The sequence below is a fragment of the Archocentrus centrarchus genome, chromosome 5 (genome assembly GCF_007364275.1).
Source record: "Archocentrus centrarchus isolate MPI-CPG fArcCen1 chromosome 5, fArcCen1, whole genome shotgun sequence".
NCBI lineage: Eukaryota > Metazoa > Chordata > Actinopteri > Cichliformes > Cichlidae > Archocentrus > Archocentrus centrarchus.
The window spans coordinates 12,474,953-12,495,392 of NC_044350.1; the positions used below are offsets into that span (position 1 = coordinate 12,474,953).

Here is a 20,440-nt window from a genome sequence, read left to right on the forward strand (position 1 = left end):
TCCATGAGAATAATCAACAAAAATGACATTGCTCTTTAATTTTCATCATTCATAGTTTCCACATTGAGGAAGCTTACTTGAACTGTCAGGGTAGCAGTTGATGGCTTTTTATACCATTATCCTAGTCATAAAATTTGAAAGTCAAATTGGAAACCAATCACCAGACCAGAAACAGATATTTCTTTTTCTCTGTCAGAGTTTCTCTCAATCAGACAGTTTGGAAAAATGGTGAGGAGATATTTGCCATAAATCTCTATTGTCACCTTAAGAACGTTACAGACCTGAATAAAAATCAGATAATGGCACAGCGCAGTGTGAGGAAGATAACAAGCGCTGATAAAGCAGCTCACCTAACAATTACACCTCATTTGCAGGCCAATTTGAATTGATTACAATTCGTTGTCGCAGAGAAGGTACTGAAACGTTACATGTGTTACTTCACCTTTAGTTAAAGTATGCACTACTTTGACACACTTCTCACAATTAGCCATTTGCCCCACCCCACCCCACTGCAAAAAATAAATAAATTATAATAATAAAAAAATCTCCATGTAAATTATGAACCGGCTTTATTTCCACCATTATTAGCATGCTGCAGGCACAGACTCATTTGGTGTCATTAACAGAGCCTTTCTGAGTGCCATCTCCGCTGATAGGGTCAAATCCTCTAAATCCTTTTACACCACATTAGCTAACTGCCTCATATCCCGCCGTGACACGCCACTCAGCTAAGCTTAGCATACCCTCCTCAATGTGTCAACCAGTATGGCTCAGACTGACACTGATAGCTGCATTATTATTATGTATCGGAGGCAATGTGACAAATCTGTATGCCTAAATGCCCAGGATCTCAAGCACTCTAATCAAGGATATGTGGTGAAATACACACAGTAAATTTTGCTCGTTAATTGACATTTCCGGCATGTTTGTAGCGGATGATCATGCCAGTGCATCCGTATTTAATAAAGTGCTAATGAAGTGCTTATTATAAGAAGACTTGCTAATTCATAGGTCCTCGAGCACTGGGTTCCCACACAGTAGATGAGGTGAAATAGGCTTGATGATTAAGCTGGGGTGGGGGAGGTATGCACTATTTTCATATCTTGACAACAAGAACATTGGTGGAGAAACAAAAAGTTTAAATAGGAATGCTTACCAGTGCATGTCACAGAGGCTTATAATGCACAATGACATTAATCATTAAATAGAACTATAGTTCATTCTGTCTTACAGTGGAAAAGTAGATATTTTCAATAAGCCCACGGTGTTTAGATTTGCATGGAAATGCTGGCTAACATGGTGGCTTGAGTTCACCAGGATGACTCAATGGGCCTGGTAGTCACTGCATGTCACGATGATTGTTATTAAGCAAAATCAAGCCTGGCAGCTAATGTATATACGTCACAATGATGTCAGTGCTTATGATGCAAACCTGCCACAGCTTCACTTCAGTGTGTGACAGATAGGGGAAGAGACAATTTGACCCTCAGACATGAGAAATTAAGGAATTTAGGTCAAGCCTCTGTTAGCTGGGTCCTAGACATGAGTCTGTGTGCGCGGGCGTAGTGTTCTGTGTGCTCTCAAACGCATGCATACAAAAATGTTAATGTGTCTGTGTTTGTGTGTGCTTCTACACCCTGCCTTGAGCGTCTGGTGGTGGCATCTCCCTGCCTTGTGCACTGGGGAGCTGCCATCTGCTCTTCCAATGGGAAAAGGGGCGTTTGGCATTGTGTCCAATTCATGACCTTACTCAATTTCTCAGCCACCACAATGTCAGGGCTACAGGCAATTTATGGTATCAACCAGAAGAGGGCGACACACTCAACACAAGCTGTACTGGGGTTCCTGCCAAGTTCCACTGTGTTTGTGATGTTTTCATACAGCACATAGAAGTATTTATTCTGCTAATATAATTGTTCAAGTCAGAGCCAACAGAATAATTTATCAGTTATAGATAAAAAACATGTCAGTGTGATTTCAAATAATGATGAAGTCATAATTAAACACAAAAGGTCCCAAAGCCACAACAAAGTATCTTTTCCAATTTCAGAAAGTTGCAGTATTTCAGCTTGGATCCTTCCTTTGCAGCAACTCAGGAAGTGCTCATTTCTTCTTTTTCTCCTTCTTCTTTCAGCTGCTCCCTTTAGGGTTCGCCACAGCTGATCATCTGCCTCAGCATCCTCCTCTGTCACACCAGCCCTCTGCACGTTCTCCTTCGCTACATCCACGAACCTTCTCTGTGGTCCTCCTCTTTTCCTCCTGCCTGGCAGCTCCATATTCAACATCCTTTGTCTCATATATCCACTATCCCTCCTCTGCACATGTCCAAACCGCCTCAATCTTGACTCTCTGTCACCAAACTGCTCAACCTGAGCTGTCCCTCTATTATACTCATTTCTTATCTTGCCCATCCTGGTCACTCCCAATGAAAATCTTAGCATCTTCAACTCTGCCACCTCCAGCTCCACCTCCTGTCTTTTTGTTAGTGCCACCATCTCCAAAACATACATCCTCGCAAGTCTCACTACCATCTTGTAAATCGTCCCTTTGACGCTTTCTGCTATCCTTAAGGCACTGCAAACCTACATAGAGATGAAGTATAATGAAATATGCTATATAAATAAAAGTGCCATTGCCATCCTTTTGTCAACAAATCACCCTTGAAACTTGTCTCCACCTGCTCCATCCTGCCTGCACCTCGTTACCTCTCCTGTGTGCTGTTGGTTGCTTTGGATGGTGGACCCCATGCATTTAAACTCATCCACCTTTACCAAGTCTGCTCCTTGCATCTTCAGATTCAGGAAATTCTCACATCCTTTGCATGAATGATCGTTGTCAATCCATCACGTCAAAGTACACATTTCAACTGTTTTATGTATGTTCTCAGATCTGATTGTGTCTAGTTATTTATTGTTATGTAAGTGATTTAGTTCCAGGAGTTAGTCTCCCCCTAAAGTAAGTCTGAGGATCCTAGACAATTATTATACTTAATTTTAGTCAAACTGCATGATTTTTGGCACAAACTAGTTCCAAATTCAAATGTGGTCCCTGATCTAATACATAGTGAGAATTGCTATTCCCAACACATTAATTAACAATCCCAAGCATCTAGGAAATATTAAGATTGTTGCTGAACTCTGTATCAAAAAGTTGAAGCTGTAGCAAGAGTACTCAGATTTTTTTAGACAAGTTGCCAGTTTTTAGATTGGCAAGTCTGTGGGTGGACAATTTTAGATGAGAGACTGTGCAAAAGAAATCATCCCCTCATCTGAGCAACAATATCCAGAGAGGCAGTTTGTCAGAGCACAGCTCAGTCAGTCAGCCCTGAGCCCATCTGCTCCATAGGCTTACAGCACTGCCCTGAAAGACAGGGGGCAGCTTTGTGTGTGTGTGTTGTGTCTAAAGGCAGTGTGTATGTGTGTGTGACAGTAACAAGACAGATGAATGCTTACAGACTGCTGGGGAGGAGGAAGGGACAGAAGGAAGTGAGGGAAAAGCTGTAGGGAGAAAGGTGTGGGTTTTGACAGCAGCGAAAATGAAAGCAATCTAAAGGGAAGGAGAAGGTGTGAAAATGAGTCAATGTGTTGTAAACTGCGCACTGGGGAGAAGGTAAAAATCCAGTAACAAAAGAACAGAAATCGGTAAGATGGAAAAAAAAAAAATAGGAAGTAGAAAGAGAAAAGCTGCTGCCAAGAGAGCAATGAGTTCAATGAGTTCAGGTTTTCAATGAGTTCAATTTTTCTTTGCCAAGATAAAGAAAGAAAGATAATTTTTTTTTTTTTTGAGGAACAGTAATCAGATGGTACTGGAGGAGGAGATGTGTGCCAGCATACTGTCTGATGCATGTGTTTATTGCAGAAAGGTGTGAGGGTGTAAATAAGTGTGATTATGTGAGACATATGCGTGCGAGAGATAATAATTACCTACGACTGGCTGAGATATTAGAATTTTCTTACCTTTGTTTTAAGTTGTAAGGGTTTGCAGGTTCAGGTGAAAAGTAATTTAATAATTTGCGTGTGTGTGAGCGAACACACACACACACGCACACGCACACGCACATACCTGGATGCACATGTGTGTCATGTCATTAAAAATGAATAGCGTATATGTATGTGCATTCATGTGTGTGTGTGTGTGTGTGAGCGCAAAGCAGGCTAACCTTGTCCCAATTACAGTCTATCTATTCCATCAGTGCTGTGCTCTGGCCTATTTTCACAGCTATAAATTTACCACTCTCCCCTCTGTTGTGATAGATGACCCACTCATTTTAGCCCTTCTCTAAAGACTGTGAGCCAGAAAGGAAGTCAGTGAAAGACAGTGGCACCACTTCACTACTTAGGATGGCAGTGATGGAACTTTCCATGTCCTCAAACCTATTTTTGGTTTTGAAGTTGGTACACTATGTGAACAAAAGTACTGGGCCACACCTCTTAATCTGGGAATTGAGGTGTGCCTTCAGCACCACTGCCACGTAGTCTGCCTTTACAAACATTTGTGAGAGAATGGGTTGTGCTAACGAGTTCACTGAATTCAAGCACGGTATTGTAATAGGATACGAAGGTTTCTGCACATCATTTCATGAATTTTTCCCTCCTGGATATTCTACAATCTGCTGTAAGTGCTATTATTGCAATGTGGATGTGCTTGGTAATGACAGCAACGTAGATTACGTAAAGTTACAGAGTGCAGGTGCCGAGTGCATCAAAGTCACCAAAATAAACTATGTTTTTGAACTTGTTGATGACTCCTTCACAACCATTTGGGACAATGTACCTGTAAGTGTAAAAACACAGACAGCTGGAGGCAGACTCCATCACTGCAGAAGTAAAATTTAATATAAAATCCAAAATATAAAACTTCCTTATTAACCTTGTTATACATCTGGGGCGCTGGGGGCTCAGAGGTCAAGCAGGCGACCACATACATATGCCGCGTAGCGGTGTGGGTGGTGCAGGTTCGAGTCCTGGCCTGTCGCTATTTCCCGCGTGTCTTCCCCCATATCTCTCCTCCCAATTTCCTGTCACTCTCCACTGTTAATAAAGGCGCTGTGGCCAAAGAAAAAAACCTTGTTATACATCTAATCTGAACCCAAGTTTTAGCAGAGGAAAGACATTGCTTACTGTGACTTTTGTAGATTTTCATATTTGGGACTAACATAGAAATGAATATGCTGCACACAGTGAAGCACAAAGGGGGGTTGTGGACTGCAGCTGTGGCCTCTATCTCTGGATTTAGGGCAAATCTGAAGGACTAATGCAAACAGACAGAGAGACGTGCATGCAAACACAGAGACAGTAGCGTGTTTTTATGAATGTATATTAAATGCTTGAATGCAAAGACACCATTTGAGAACATGTTCTCACACAGAGACCCATTTTGTACACCAGGATGTACTTCAAAGGCAAAAAAAGATCCAGGTATCCTTTACACTGAAGACACCATGAAAACCCAATTACCCTCAGCTTTTCTTTCAAATCAGACAGCTGTGAAGTCTGTCTTTAAATATGCGCCATGGCAAAGATTATAAATAACAGTGATCAGCAGTTCTGGTCCGTATTTAGCTAGTCTGTTTAGTCAAGCTAAATCTGATTGACTGCATGCAGATAAACAAGCCGTGAGGGCAAAAGAAAGATGTTTGCAAAAATACATTACATAACCATTAGCTATCTTTTGACAGTGATTTAACCCTTTATTAGCTTTTCATAAATATATTTGCATTTGTAAAGAATGACCAGAACAGGAAACCTTGGTCTGGTTACACCAGAAGCTCAGAAAAATTGGCCATTGCCACTATTTGATTGGTTTCCTGAGTAATCAAGAGTAAACTTGAAATATTAAAAGATACGCTTTAAAACCTTATTGCTTAACATCATCTCAGTGACATCCTGTGCTGTCTGTGAGCTGCTGCATTGCACGTGTATGAGCTTGGAGCTGTCAGCCACAGACTGTTACGAACATCCACAGCGCCGCTATAAATTCAACCGGGATAAGCTTCACTAGTCAAAATGCCCTTGGCGCTAAACACAGTAGCCGTGCTTCAGTCTGACATATGCACACAGCCTTGACCCCACACAAAAGAAGCAGCAGTGCAATGCAGTTTTATGCTTTAAAAGCGAAGAGTGAAATGTCACTTCCTGTCAGGAGGTGTGGGATCGTCAGGAAGTGGGTCAACCCTGCGTTCATGACTCACAATCCCCATGCGACATCACAATAATACCCTAATGGCAGTCTGTCAAGTTATCAACCTGTCAGTAGTGCTGGGATAAGCCATTCTCATGTCATAAAGTCAGCAGGACAGGCAGAGATGGTTACATATATAATGTTTTATCTCAAACAGAGCCTTGACATTTAGAAAACATGAGACACAGCCTTCACATAACATAGCTGTTGCTGAAGTAACATGAGTGCATGTTAAAAAATATGTCTTTACAAAAGGTAAGTCTACTGTATTCCAGAGTATAGAGATACATAAATATACAGATTCAATAAGCGGTATTCCTGCTAATAATGACTATGATATTTTGGCAACACTTTTACCATTTTATGTAATATACTCTTACTGGCTTACTGACATTTCAGGCACTAATCATCGTCATCATCACTGACAGCTGCAGAAAGGATAATTTTAAAATTTAGAAAATGTAAATAAATGGTACTGCATAATGCATACTGAGTACTTTCTGCCACAGGCTGAATGTTTGCACAAAGCAGACAGCATAGAAATAAATGGATGGCTCATGTTATGAGAGTAACTTAAAAGATTAGCTTAAATATTTTCTCAGTTTTGCCTGATTCTGAAGCTTAGAGCTGTACCTTAGACTTGATGAACTCATAATATAGCAGCCGACCAGTTGCTGCAAGTATATTTTTATTCTTTGGAAACAAATGTGACTTAGTTGCCTTAAGCCATAGCAGCTATTAGACATAGCGGTGCAGGGAGCCAAACATCAAGATGCAAAAATGCTTAGGGCTTGAATTACTACCTAATATTTAAACTGCCCCTACAAACCTTTCTAGAAAAAGTAGTGAAGTCCCTGAAGGGGTACAATCCATGTCTAGCTCTAGCACTTTTGTTGTGTTTCAACAACTCGATTGGACAAATCAGACCTATCAGACCTTTACTGACAGTAAAATACAAATATCCTGACAGCTGTGATGGAGCTGAGGTCAACCTGAAGAAAGTCGCTTTGTAGAAAACGATTTACCTGTAAAACAGACTCTCATCTCACTTGTCTCACCAGACAGTTGCAGGAAAAATGAACATTCCCTGACCGCTTGTGAGTGGTTGCTGGAGGCAGTTGCAGGGACAATGACTGCTAAGGTCCCAGTCATGCAGACCTACAGACTGGTCAGTGACCCCCTGGCAACCACCTCTTGCTAGGGAAACGTGTATTCCCCAACCGGTGGGCAAAAACATCCTTGTGATTGCTTTTGTTTGCTAGCATATTGCTGTGGTCATTGTTTGAATGGAAGTGACAGACTTGTCTACAAACTTTGCCCAGCCACTCTCTGAGCTGTAGTCAAACTGTGCCTCAGAGCTGCAGCCAACATGTTTCAACAGGCACAACCTTCTCCATTTCCAGTCTGTCAACCTTGGCAATCTGCTAGCAACCAAAGCAACCACTAGGAGGTTTTTGGTGCAGCACCTTCTTTGCAACTGATTTCATCCAGAGGCAACCGGAAACCTCCAGGAACCTCCAGGAAATCCATATTTCCCCCTAACCGATGGTTGTATCACATCCAATATGGGAGATGATTCTTGAGCAGAGTACGCATATACAGGAACAGGAAAAACATTAAAACTCAACACAGAAAAGCCAGCCTACCCGATTCAAACCCAAGATCTTTTTGCTGTGAGGGAAATATACGGGTGGCAGTGCTAACACCCCAATCCTGACTGTGCTCATGAGGAATTCAGCCATAGTCAACAATAACAACAAGCAAGTTGACAGCATGGTTCCTTCAGACAGTCAGTAAATTCACTGAGTATGAACAAAGAGCAGCATAAGATATTCCATATTTTTGAAAGTCACAAAAGCAAAGGAACCAAAATTCACTGAGCTCTCATTTAATGGAGTCAATGAAGCCGCTGCGTGCAGTTGTAGGGGAGACAGAAGGGGAGGACTCATCCGCACTGACGCAGGAACTGATCAGTCTGACTGAACTGGATTATATTACACTAATTTTTGCAGGGAATAACAGGAAGCTGGTTACTCATACATGATCCTCAGCTCAGTAATCAGCAGTGTGGGCAATCACTGGGTTGGAAAAGCTTGAAAGAGTCAAACTGTGTGACAGTCAGCATCTGCAGAGTTGCTTCCTGTAGTCTCCTTTCAGTATTAGATGTTTACTGCAGTTTGAACAACGTTTTTAATTATATACAGGATGTCAGACTTAACAAAGGTAGCAACAAATATTTCTTCCCTCCTTTGCAGTACTCTTGTCGACACCCTAGGCTGTCATCTAGTTGACCTGTACCAAAACCATACCCTGATTAAATATCAGTTAAATATGGACAAAATGCCTGTTTCTGCCCCTGAGTTACAGTGTTTAATTATGGCAAGGATGTTTTTTCATTCAGAAAATTATGAAGGTGACATTTAAGCATTAACACATTAAAATATCATAACTTCATAACTGTATCCTGTCTTAAACATTTTATTAAGTTTGGCATTAATTACCATTTAAATTATTGTTGCTGTTTGACAATCAGCTTCTGATCAACTTAAATCCAAGTCAGTGTTTGTGCCAAAGCTGAGATATTCATTCACAAGAGTGAACATGAACCCGCCGATGTAGGGTCACAGTGAAAACATTATCACGCTGGTGTTAAACGTAACAGTTCCAACTACATTCAACATTTTACTTTGATGTGTTGGCATGCCAACAACAGCTAAATAGAGACTGATAAAAATGCCACTGGCTCTGCACATATTCAGCCATAACTTGTCTACTGACTCACAAAAGCAAAGGTACCCTAATTCAGTGCTGTGTCTTTGTATATATAATCTGTAAGGACCGAACAAAAGTCTCTTACTCTTTTGAGTTGTTTCAGGGTGTGATTTACAAAGGAAGGCATGTTAGTACTTTATAAGTCTGCTTAATCAACAATTTCCCATGAGGTTTCCTTCCCTCTGTTTTTGAATATCACCACTGAGACTCATTACCCTATTAAACTGCACTAAAACAGGTAATATGGATCTCCGCTAATAGGATTTCTGAGTCAGAGAAGCTATTGACCTTGACAAGAAGGGCTGTGCATTTGTGAGCAAATTCATCCCGATACATTAGACCGTGTACGTTTAGCAAATGTTTTCTCTCGAGTGACTCGTCTAAAAATACACAGATTTCAAAGGCAGAAGCACATCTCATCTCTGGAGAGAAAACATTTCATTTCTGCTTTTTAGGTATCAAACAACAAAGGACAGAAAAACTGAATGGTTCACATAACACTCATGATGTGACTGTGTGTAGCATATTAAAAGGCAGCAGGAAATGGGATGAAATAGTCTGCATTCTTTGGAGGAGATAAGTTTATATTCTATGTGCAGGACAGTAAGAGCACTTTAATGCTAAAAAGTATTTCCACGCTTGCTTCTTACTGTCTGCACACATAAGAGGCTTTTTAATAGCAAAGGATGAGCTCTTCATATTGCAAGTGTATAGTGGGACAAAATAGGAGTGGGAAAGTGAAGAGACAAGAAAAAATGTTTTACACTGCGATTGAGCAAAATTGCCACAGTCTTCCTCTCCTTGTGTGCAGACAGTTAGGTCAGAGTAATGCATCAATCATAGCTGTGCAGCGCAGCCCTGCTCTCAACCCTACCTTCTCATGCACGGTGAGCTCAGTTTTGATCACAGTGTTTGAGCACTGCAGTTGCATCCTTTTCCCCTTTCCTCTGCAAAGCTATCGCTGGTCTTATTATTTCTTGGCAAATGGAGCTTGAATGGAAAGAATGTCGTATGATTAATTTTGTTATCATTGCACTTTTTGTACACAGGTACTGTACAAAAGCCCGTGTCAAATGCAACCTTCTGATCCAATTCCAACACCTCTAGCATGGCCTTTTTTTTAGTGTGATGCCTGCTATACCCACTCGTCCTCCACCCCAGGGGGACTCCCATCAGGGGTGTTACGGAATGGTTTGAGAGAAGACCTGTGATTGGAGTTTCCTGTTATCGCCGTACCACAGCAGCACAGCTGGCAGGACTTCTGTTTCTGCAGGAAAGTGGCAATATGTGGGAACGTGTGTGTCTATGTGTTGGCCTGTAGACGTGTCTCTTCATTTGCCTGTGTGTATGAATGTCAGGAGCCATATCTGCATACTAATGCATTTCTCTATGTGTATGTGTGACATAGGAACTATAGATGTAAATATTACAGAGAAACCATAAAGACTGTATCTTCTATATATATATATCTGTTTAGGTGTATGTGCATGTGAATGGTACTGAATATATGAGAGCTAGTCAATTTGTGGATTATACTGTATGCTAATCCTTCAATTAAATATGGACGCAGTTTAAAAATTTCCATTAAAATGACCAATTGGAGAATATGCCAAATAAATGAGGCAGAGTCACATCACTGGAATTTGAACTCCTGCTCTCCACAAAAATGTGACATTGCAGACACGATGTTCACTGATCTAAATATTACAACTGTGCTTTCTCTATTTCCACACTATAATATTATTACATTACACAGTTATGCCAGATTTGTACAAAAAGTCTAAATCTGTAGTCATTTCTGTCTCTATACTTATTTTAAAATAACGGAAAAACAAACTGTGGTAGAAAAATAGGGCACGCTGTTTGCCAAAGAATCAACAAGCTGAAACAGGCAGATAATTGAATCTATTTAACCAAAAATAAGAATGTGAAGGAGCACTTCAAATTAGAAAGACTTCTGTAATAATGATGATGATGATGATTCCTCAGGATGTAGTTCCTAGTTAAATGAGGGGAAAAAACAAACAAAAAACAGGCTGACCTGTGCAAAAGGAAGAACGGAGAGATGGGAGACGGCTGATTAGCGATCCTAGTGAGAACCTGTGGTCACCCACCTCTGAGGTCCTCTGTTCTGCAGACTACTTTATGGGCTCAGCGTGGTTCTCTGTTGGCATTGCATTGGGGGGACAGCATGGATGCGACAGCCCGTCTACCTGCAGAGAGCGGCTGTTGCCAGGTGGAGGCAGTTTCTATAGTATGTGGTACAACTGGTTGTTGGTTTTTTTTTTTTTGTTTCTCTCATTGCTGTTGCTCTGCTGATGTGTCTGCTAGTTCTGCTAGTTAGTAAATGAGAAATATACTTTTTGATCACTATTAAATAATGTCCAAAAGTTTCAACGGGTTATTGAACTACCCCAAGCTGGCCAAAAAATAAATAAATAAAAAAAATCACATTGATGCAAATGGCATGCTTTCCAGTGCCTTTGTTATCTAGGTCTGAGTCAAACCTTGAAGCAGATGGGCTACAGCAGCAGAAGACCACACCGGGTGGTGTTCCTGTCAGCTAAGAACAGGAAACTGAGGCTTCTGGGTTACAATTTGATACAAGTGGGATGTTTTTGCAGCACCTTTGTTCTCTGGGCCTGAGATTGCTACAACATGCATTTCAAAGGGAATGCACTATGAAAGACCACAGCACAGTCTTCTACCTAAAACCCCATGTGTACAGCCACGGTGCTTCTCTGAAAGTTACAGCTTCTTGTCTTTTTCTGTAAGCAGCAATGAGCGACTATACTGCCTCAAGAACCGCTTCAAAGCTACAACACCAGTTTCCAGGTATACAGAGTGCCAGTCTTGCAGGGCTTTAAATGGAAGCGCTGAATCTCTTGGAAAACCCACTGTAAAGTCTCACATCCTCATCCATTATTGATGGAGCCTTAAGCCTTCCATGCACTTGGGATGACAAACTAAAACCAAAAGCGGCAGGTCTGTAGCACAATACAGAGGGAAAGGGTAGTGTTTGAAATTTGAATTTGAATCTTTTCTCCTGCAGAGCGTCATCCTTTGATGTCCCACCAGAATGTCTGCAGGGGATAGCAATTAGCTACTAATAAATTAGTGTATGTCAGTGGCAAGTCCTGTCCCTGATGATTAGTGAGGTGAAGTGAGTAAAGGATTTGGGGTACAAGGTTATGACTTTGTGCATGCGTGAGTGTTTGTGTACTCAATTATAACTTTCAGTCAGTTTAATTAATTTAAAAGCAACATTACCAGCAAAGTGCTGAGGTCAGCCAAGGGACTTACATTGGCAGCTCATTTCTCAGAAGCCTTGATCTGAGTTGGGGGAGGTTTCCTGGAAGATATACAAAGAAAAGTGTTTCAACATTTATGTGTGTTACGAACCCATACAATCATGTCATGCTTTCCTTGTTAAGTGACAAGAAGGCCTAAGCTGTTTCGCAACAGACACCTACACACACTAACACACACTGCAGCGAGAACACAGAGCTGAGGATAAGGCTTCGCCATGCAGCATTGCAAATCAGGACAAAATAAACTGATTGTGAACCAGTGCCTGAGGGCAACTTGTATGCAGGCTCAGGCCAGCAAAGTATCAAGCAGCTCCACCTTGTTGTCTCTGCTTTACTCCTGAGTGTCCTACTTTCTCTCTCCTTTGCCTCTCCCACACCGTAGAGGATATTACAAAGGCACAGAATCACTTTAGCACATTTCAATCACGGCAGTCTCCCACTCATCCATATTCCGTCTGGTTTTATAACACCTGCAGTGTCACAGAAACTATGACAACGTTGGATCCTGACCCCAGGCCTTTGAAAGCAGTCGTCCACTCGCTGTTTTGTCCTGTGTGGACTCTGTGATATAGAGTCCACACAGAGGAGTTTGATCAGTGCTTGGACACAAGAAAAAGTGTGTGTGTGTGTGTGTGTGTACTGTTGTGCCTTTTGGACAGCTTTTTATCTCGTATTGGCTCAGTTAGGAAAAGAAGAGAAGGAGTTCAAGCTTCTCACCGGAAACTACAAAAGGTCCACATTCTGACAAGTGCCATCTAAAACTGTGGGAGAACCACTTTCTAAGGTCAGGCATCAAACTGCATCCCAGAATTCTTATTTTGCATTATGGATCAAGCCTCTCCTCAGAAATTCAGTGAAAAGAAGGCTTTGTTCATCAATGCCACAAGGATTAAAATATACAATGTGTAGAAGGGCACAATCTTGGCATTAGCATTCAGTGTGTAGAGTGTGGCAAGGTTTCATCAAAAAGTATGACAACTTTTGAAAATTTTCTCTTTGATGTTTTTATGCATTTGTGTGCTGAAATATTTGATGGTGGGAAGCAAACAAAGAGAGTGGATGCCACACAAAAAACACAAGTTTTAATGCAAATGAACATGCATTTCCCACAGGATCTTGGATGTACATGATACAGAAGAAATAACAAGATAACAGTGACGTTTAGATATAAATATATAATAAGTCAACATGTGAGCTGTCAGTCAAAAGTGACGAGACTGCCTTACTGTTTCAAATACATGAAGGTAATTAAAATACAAAATCCCCTGTTTGAGCAATTTTCAATATGGCGCCCCAGCCAAGCAGCATGAAAATATTGATCTGCAGCCAATAACTATATTAAAGTTCAGGCAACTCAAACTACTTGGGTAAGTTTTAGGGAGAAATGCTACCTGGTAGGTGACAGAATGACAACAGCAAAATGTGTGGGACTCGACTGGCCCTCCTTTCATCAAGTTTTGTGCTGCTAGCATCCCACGACTGCATTCCTATCTGAGCGAGAACAGTCCTTGAGTAAACACTGGTTGTTTTGGATGTTTACAAAGGTGACCAATTACGTTTTAGAATTGAGGTGGCAAAATATAACTCAGTTGATCAAAAGAGTTATATTTTCTTAGTCACTATGTGTGTTTGCACAAATAAACTGTAATGCTTTCAGACATCTGAATGCACAGAACCGTGAACTAACTGAGCTGGTTTCACTCGTGTAACCTCAAAGTGTTAAATCTTTCTATGGGCAAAACACTGTTAGTGTTAGTGACCCCTGACATCCTCATCATCTTGTCATACCCGTAAGTCTGAGTGGCAGAACCAGAAGAATAACAGAACCTGTTAAGGTACTGTCAAAATGGCAAAAAAAAAGAAAAAGAAAAGAAAAGCTAACTCTGACCAGACTGGGGAATGGATGAATTTAAATTGAAGCCAAAAGGTAGTGTTGGCTCAAAGTATGGGATTGTCCCTGTTGTTGGCTTTAATAACATGGTACGGCCCTTTAGCCACATTCAGAGGTGGACGCTTATACAAAATGTCATATTTCTTAAACCACGCAACTCAGAGACAGCATTGTGCCCTGAACATCTACAACTATTGTGAAATTTGTAAGAAACAAACCCCACAGAGGTTAGCTTTGATTTTCGGGACAGAATCAACAAACACAAAACTCAAAAGTGCTGTGACCTTTCATGATAAAATGTCAAGAAAAATTGCAAAGACACACACACACACACACACACACACACACACACACACACACACACACACACACACACACACACACACACACAACACACACACCTCACCTCTTAACAGTGTTAAAGGTCATCTCATATTGGCTTTTAAGTGTTATTCAAAAGAATCTAAATGGCAAGAACAAGAATCTGGCCCATAACAAGAACAATCCTCAGTATGGCTCACATTTATTTGACGCAGAGGAAAAAGTAGGACTAATATTAATGGCAAAGTTGATTCTCCTTCATATTTTCATGGGCAGCCCCATGCATCCTCAGTATTTCTCCCACTTCCTGTGAGAGCAGAAACATCTACACACCTTTAAACTCATTCATAGAGCACAGATGATGAACTTGAACAGAAGACAAATGAAGGACACTTCATGGAGTTTTATGCATTGAATTGTGAATGGGATTCATGCCAAATCACTCTTGCATTGCTTCACTGTCCAGTGCAAAGTTGAAGGATTGATGTCAAAATGCACTTCACAGCACCGGGCTTATTGGGGCTTGTAAGATAAATTAGAAATGAGATTAGAAAACCGATTGAGGCATCAGGCTGGAGGGATCTGCTGATTAGGCTCTTCATTTATGGAAGGCATTATAAATATCTGTCCAGCTGATGGAATGCATTGAACTGCACGTATACAGAGGAAGTCGTGATGAAACTGGCCTAAATTGAGAGTAGACATTTCTAATTTTGCAGGTAAACACACTAACTGTCCACTTTTTAGGCACACCTGTTCAACTGCTCCTTAACACAAATATCTAAGCCAGTCGCATGGCTACAACTCAATGCAATTAGGTGTGTAGACATGGTCAAGATGACCTGCTGAAGTTCAAACAGGGAAGAATGGGGGGTGGGCGGTAATTAAAGTGACCCTGGCATGGTTGTTTTTATCAGACGGGCTGGTCTGAGTATTTCAGAAACTATGCAGGAAAATCCCAGTAGATCAGCAACCATCTCTGGGGTTCACAGAGAATGGTGTGAAAAAAAGAAAATACCCAGTTCTCTAGGTGAAAATGCCTCGGTGATGCCAGAGGTCAGAGGAGGGAAGGGAGGCAAGAGTAACTCAAATAACCACAACCAAGGTATGCAAAAGAGCATCTTTGAACACACAACACATCAAAACTTGAAGCAGATGGGCTACAGAAGACCACATCAGTGCTGCTCTTGTCAACTAAGAACAGGAAACCGAGGCTACAATTTGCACTGAGTCACCAGAATTTGGATACTAGGAGATTGGAAAAACATTGCCTGGCTTGATGAGTCTCGATTTGTGTTGAGACATTCAGATGGCAGGGTCAGAATTTGGTGTAAATAACATGCAAGCATGGATCCATCCTGTCTTGTATCAGTGGTTCAGGCTGTTTTTTGGTGTAATGGTGTTTGTTATATTTCCTTGGCACACTTTGGGCTCCTTTGTATCAATAAGGCACTGCTTAGATGCCACTGTGTGTTGTTGCCGGCCATATCCATTCCTTTATAAACATAGTGTACCTGTCTTACTTCTAGTGGGATAATAAAGCTCAAATAATTTCAGACTGGGCTTCTGGAACATGACAATGACTTTACTGAAGTCAAATGGCCTCCACAGTCACCGGACCTCCATCCAATAGAGCACTTTTGGGTTGTGGTAGAACGGGAGATTTGCATCATAGATGTGAAGTCGACAAATCTGCAGCAACTGTGTGATGCTGTCATGTCAATATGAACCAATATCTCAGAGGAATGTTTCCAGCACCTTGCTGAATTGATGCCATGAAGAATTAAGGCAGTTCTGAAGGCAAAAGGGGGACGAACCAGGAAATGGCAACGTGCAGAGTGCACTGATGTTTGAAGATTACAGCAGATTTCTCATAACAGCTAAACATGGATTATAATCAGTGAAAAGAGTTATTTATCATGCATTGCTGAAGTGTATTTTAGTGAAGCTTGGGCACATGTTGTGCATGTAACATGAACACACTCGAGCACACTACACTAGGCTATAGAACTAAATAAAATGCTTGCCATTAAGGACCTCTTAAGAGCGCTTGACTTTCACTGCGGTCTGAAGAGGAAGTTAGGGAGCCCTGTAGAGTCTCTTTTATAAGTTAACCAGACCGAGAATGATTATTAAGATATTGTTGCGCTGTTCCTTTTATGTAACTGTTACTTGTTGATTTGTTGCATTATAGCTGAAATTTCCAGTGGCTCAACACATTCTGAATCCACTTTTTTTTCTTTGTAGAAAACCAAAAGCAGCAGCTCATGAATGAAGACACACCACATTCTAACTTTCAACAGGCAGGAGGGCCAAAGTCTAAGATGCAAGGCACTGCTGCAAACCAGGTGAAGTAAAAAGAAGTACAGAATCAGCAGGTGGCGTTGCAGAGAGCTTCCTTGATCACATGCTTCATTTCATCCCATTTAAAAACAATAATATAATAATAAATAATCACCAATGACCACCAATCAGTATATCCAAGCCAATGTTTGAGCCAAATTTGAAGAAATTCCCTCAAGATGTTCAAACAGTGAGGACATAAAATGAGACAAAAGGACAGCTAATGGTATTTAATACCTTACATATGCTGCCAATAGCTCAATGAACATAATTTCACTCATCTGCACACTGACAATATCCAAACCTGAATTTAATTATGATTCAGGTCAGGTCTTGTATTACAAGCCTGCTTACTAGAAATTATATTTCTACATACCTGAACTGAAACAGCAAATTGAGGGAAACGTAATCAATTTGTATTAATGGAATGAGGAAATATTTAATACTGGAAGTTGCATAAACTTAACTGAACATGTCCGTGTTTTGTGACTACAGCAACTCATTACAGTTACTTTTAGGCACTTCATTTGATTAAGTTTAAGCCCTTTATAGCTTATTTACATTTAACCAAAACCCTAACCAGTTTATGAATTGTGCCTAAGCATAATTGAGAAAACTTGTAAAAAAAAAAAACAACCCCAAAACCTTCAGGACACAGGGGCATAAAAGGGTCAGGCCCTGAACTGATTTAGACACAGCAGGTTTAGATCTGTTAGTACAGAGCTTTCCCATTGTTGAGCAGATATGTTGATACACGTGTATAATAAACTTGCAAATGTCTATGTAAGTGCCAAAACATAAAACTTTTAATAAAACTTTTCTTTTTTATTTAATAATAATCATGGATAATAGAAATAATTCCTAGTAGAATTCACATTGCTTCTTATTATTAATCCTGACTAGAAATATTGGTGGAAGCAAACTCTCTCTTTGAGTAGTTTATCTTTGGCATGCAGGTGTGTTTGCCAACTAAAGCAAGCAAACCTGCAATAAGAGGCGGTCTGAGCAAGTTTGAATGCAAAATGCCAAAATGGGCACCAAGACTGCATTTGTAAGACTGCATATGCATATTTGTTCAGCGCCAGGAAAATACCTAACAGATGCATCCTTAAAATAAATGCAGGGAAACAGAATGTCATTATGTCTAGAGGTTCAACAGTTTATGAATCGTGTATTTTTTATTCATTAAAAGATAGTCATGAAGCACAACATTACAATGTAGAAAATGTAATATTCTTCAATTTATTATGACAACAATGGCCATCTTGTTTTTGCAGTTCTACCTGGTTACTACTTTATAGATACACGATATTTATTATATATAATATATTTTGTCAATTTTTTTGGACTTATAAAAAAATGTAAAGATGGAAAGCAAAAAACATGGAATCTATTCCATGTCATCAGTTCTACAGTGTGAAACTCCAATTGCAAGAGGCATAATCAACCAATGGTTGACCACCCAGTAACATAAATGCTTTAAAAAGACAAATGCTAAAGAGACTGGCGAAAAGTCCAAGCTGTGTGAGTATCTTTAAGAAATCTGTTGAGCCATTTGGTAAAAATGTAGAGGAGGAGGATCAGGATCAGGACACTTATACAATTTGTAGTATTCAAAGAGCAGATGGGAGGCAACTTAAGTGTGACTGAAGATAAATCCCAAAAGTGAGGCGGTGTGACAACGCTTTTGGAAAGAGTCACACGCTCATTCGCAAAATCTCTGCATGTTATAATTATTCTAATGACTCAGTAGCTGGCAGCAGATCCGGCAACTGGATTAAATGTGATCTCTGCAATAATTAAAGGAGTGTGTGTGTGTGTGTGTGTATGCCTGGTGCGAGTGAGAGGTATGCGAGGGCATATAAAACATCTGCTGACATTATCTTCATATCATCATTTATTGTTGAACTGAAAATGACCTTTCTGAGTCTCTTATCCAAATGAAAGGAAGACAGTTTTGCAACATTATCTTGTGGCTGTATGCAAAGGCAGCTTTAAAAACAGTTACCCTCTGACATGCTTTGCTTCATGAAAAGCAGAGATTTGCTAATTAACAGACTGTTAATAGAGCTATTCAAAATCTGCAGAAAATAAGAAGCTGGTATAGTCCAGAACGTTATTCTCAACAACAAGATGTCCCTGTATATAGCATTTTGAGTCTGAGCAAACAGATCCTGCATTGCTGACAGTGTTTTAGGTGGTACACAAGGGACACGATGTAAAGTCAAGAAATAAGGAGGCAACAACCTGGGAATTATGTGGGAACTGAAAAAAATACTACCATGGGTATTTAAGGTACAGTATAAGTTAAATTGTCTTTAACTTGAACATAGATGCATTCAGAATATTTAATGCTCACACAAGCTACTTGATCTCAGCGAAAGCACAGCGCTCCACTGCTCTGCGGCGTATGAAAACAATGTTCGAGAACTACCGTCTGTTTTCATATTCATTCTTTGAACTTCCAGGCTTCCATGCACTGAGGAGGGGGGCTGGAATACAGAGAGAATGAGGGAGAGAAAGCGGTGGGAAAACAGGCAGCTCAGGCCGTCCTATGAGCTAAAAAGTTGCACACATGAATACGTTGAAAATAAAAGTTTCGGCTCTTGAACTTTAATGAGTTTCCAGTTGGGTTCCAATAAACCCGTATAAAACATTAGGTCTACAGGGGATGCAGTATAAGGTTCAATTGGTCTGCATTTTCTATATATTATTTATATTCTGGGTTAACACACAAGTATGTTATTTGATGATAACAGCAGCACCAATCTCAGCCCCCCCCCCAACCCCAACAAAAAGTTGTTTATAAAAGCCTCTCAGTATCCAGCTTTCAATACTATTATAGGCTCTACTTAAATCGCTGTGGTTTGAAGTTTAATTTTAACTCCTGCCTCCCACATTCAAACATGCATAATTCTTATTCTGACATCTTAGTCTTAACAAACCTGTGTTAAGTTGGTGCTAATGCCCACTAAAAGCTCTCCCCTGGCAAAATAATGGCATATATTTGTGAAGAAGATATTGCAAATTCAGTGTGTTTATCGGTTAGATGAACTTCATTAGTGCATTGGGTAAACAACTTTGCCTCGCTGTGCAGTGCAGTGGAAAGCCATTAGTTATTTGATATATTGATTTAATAATTTGACTAAGCACCAAATTTCAAAGTTTTTTTTCCCAAAATTTCTATAAAACAGAGGAGTGCTTAATCTAGAACCCATACAGAACCTGCACAGCTTGTCTACTTATTTATTGTGACAGAAGACTAGCAGCAAGACTGAAAGGGAAGATTTACACGATGGTAGTGAGACCTGCTCTGATGTATGTTTTGGCGAGGGTGGCGCTGACAAAAACACAGGAGGTCGAGCTGGAGGCGTCAGAGTGGAAAATGCTCAGATTTTCATTGTGGGTAACCGGAATGGACAGGATTAGAAATGAGAACATCAGAGGGACAGCTCAGGTTGAGCAGTTTGGAGACAGAGAGGCAAAGTTACGATGGTTTGGACATGTGCAGACGAGGGATGGTGGATATATTGGACAAAGGATGCTGAAGATGGAGAAGAGGAAGACAGAGCAGATTCATGGATGTAGTGAAGGAGGACATGCAGAGGGGTGGTGTGAGAGA

At 40.5% G+C, this 20,440-nt stretch overlaps 1 protein-coding gene across 1 annotated transcript in view; it reads right to left on the reverse strand.

The window, feature by feature from the left end:
• Positions 1–20,440, reverse strand: part of dlgap4b (discs, large (Drosophila) homolog-associated protein 4b) — a 114,415-nt gene that overhangs the window by 30,548 nt on the left and 63,427 nt on the right. The window contains exon 3 of the mRNA XM_030729262.1: positions 12,256–12,304. The gene's annotated coding sequence lies outside the window, so the exon portion shown is untranslated. The remainder of the gene's footprint in view (positions 1–12,255; positions 12,305–20,440) is intronic.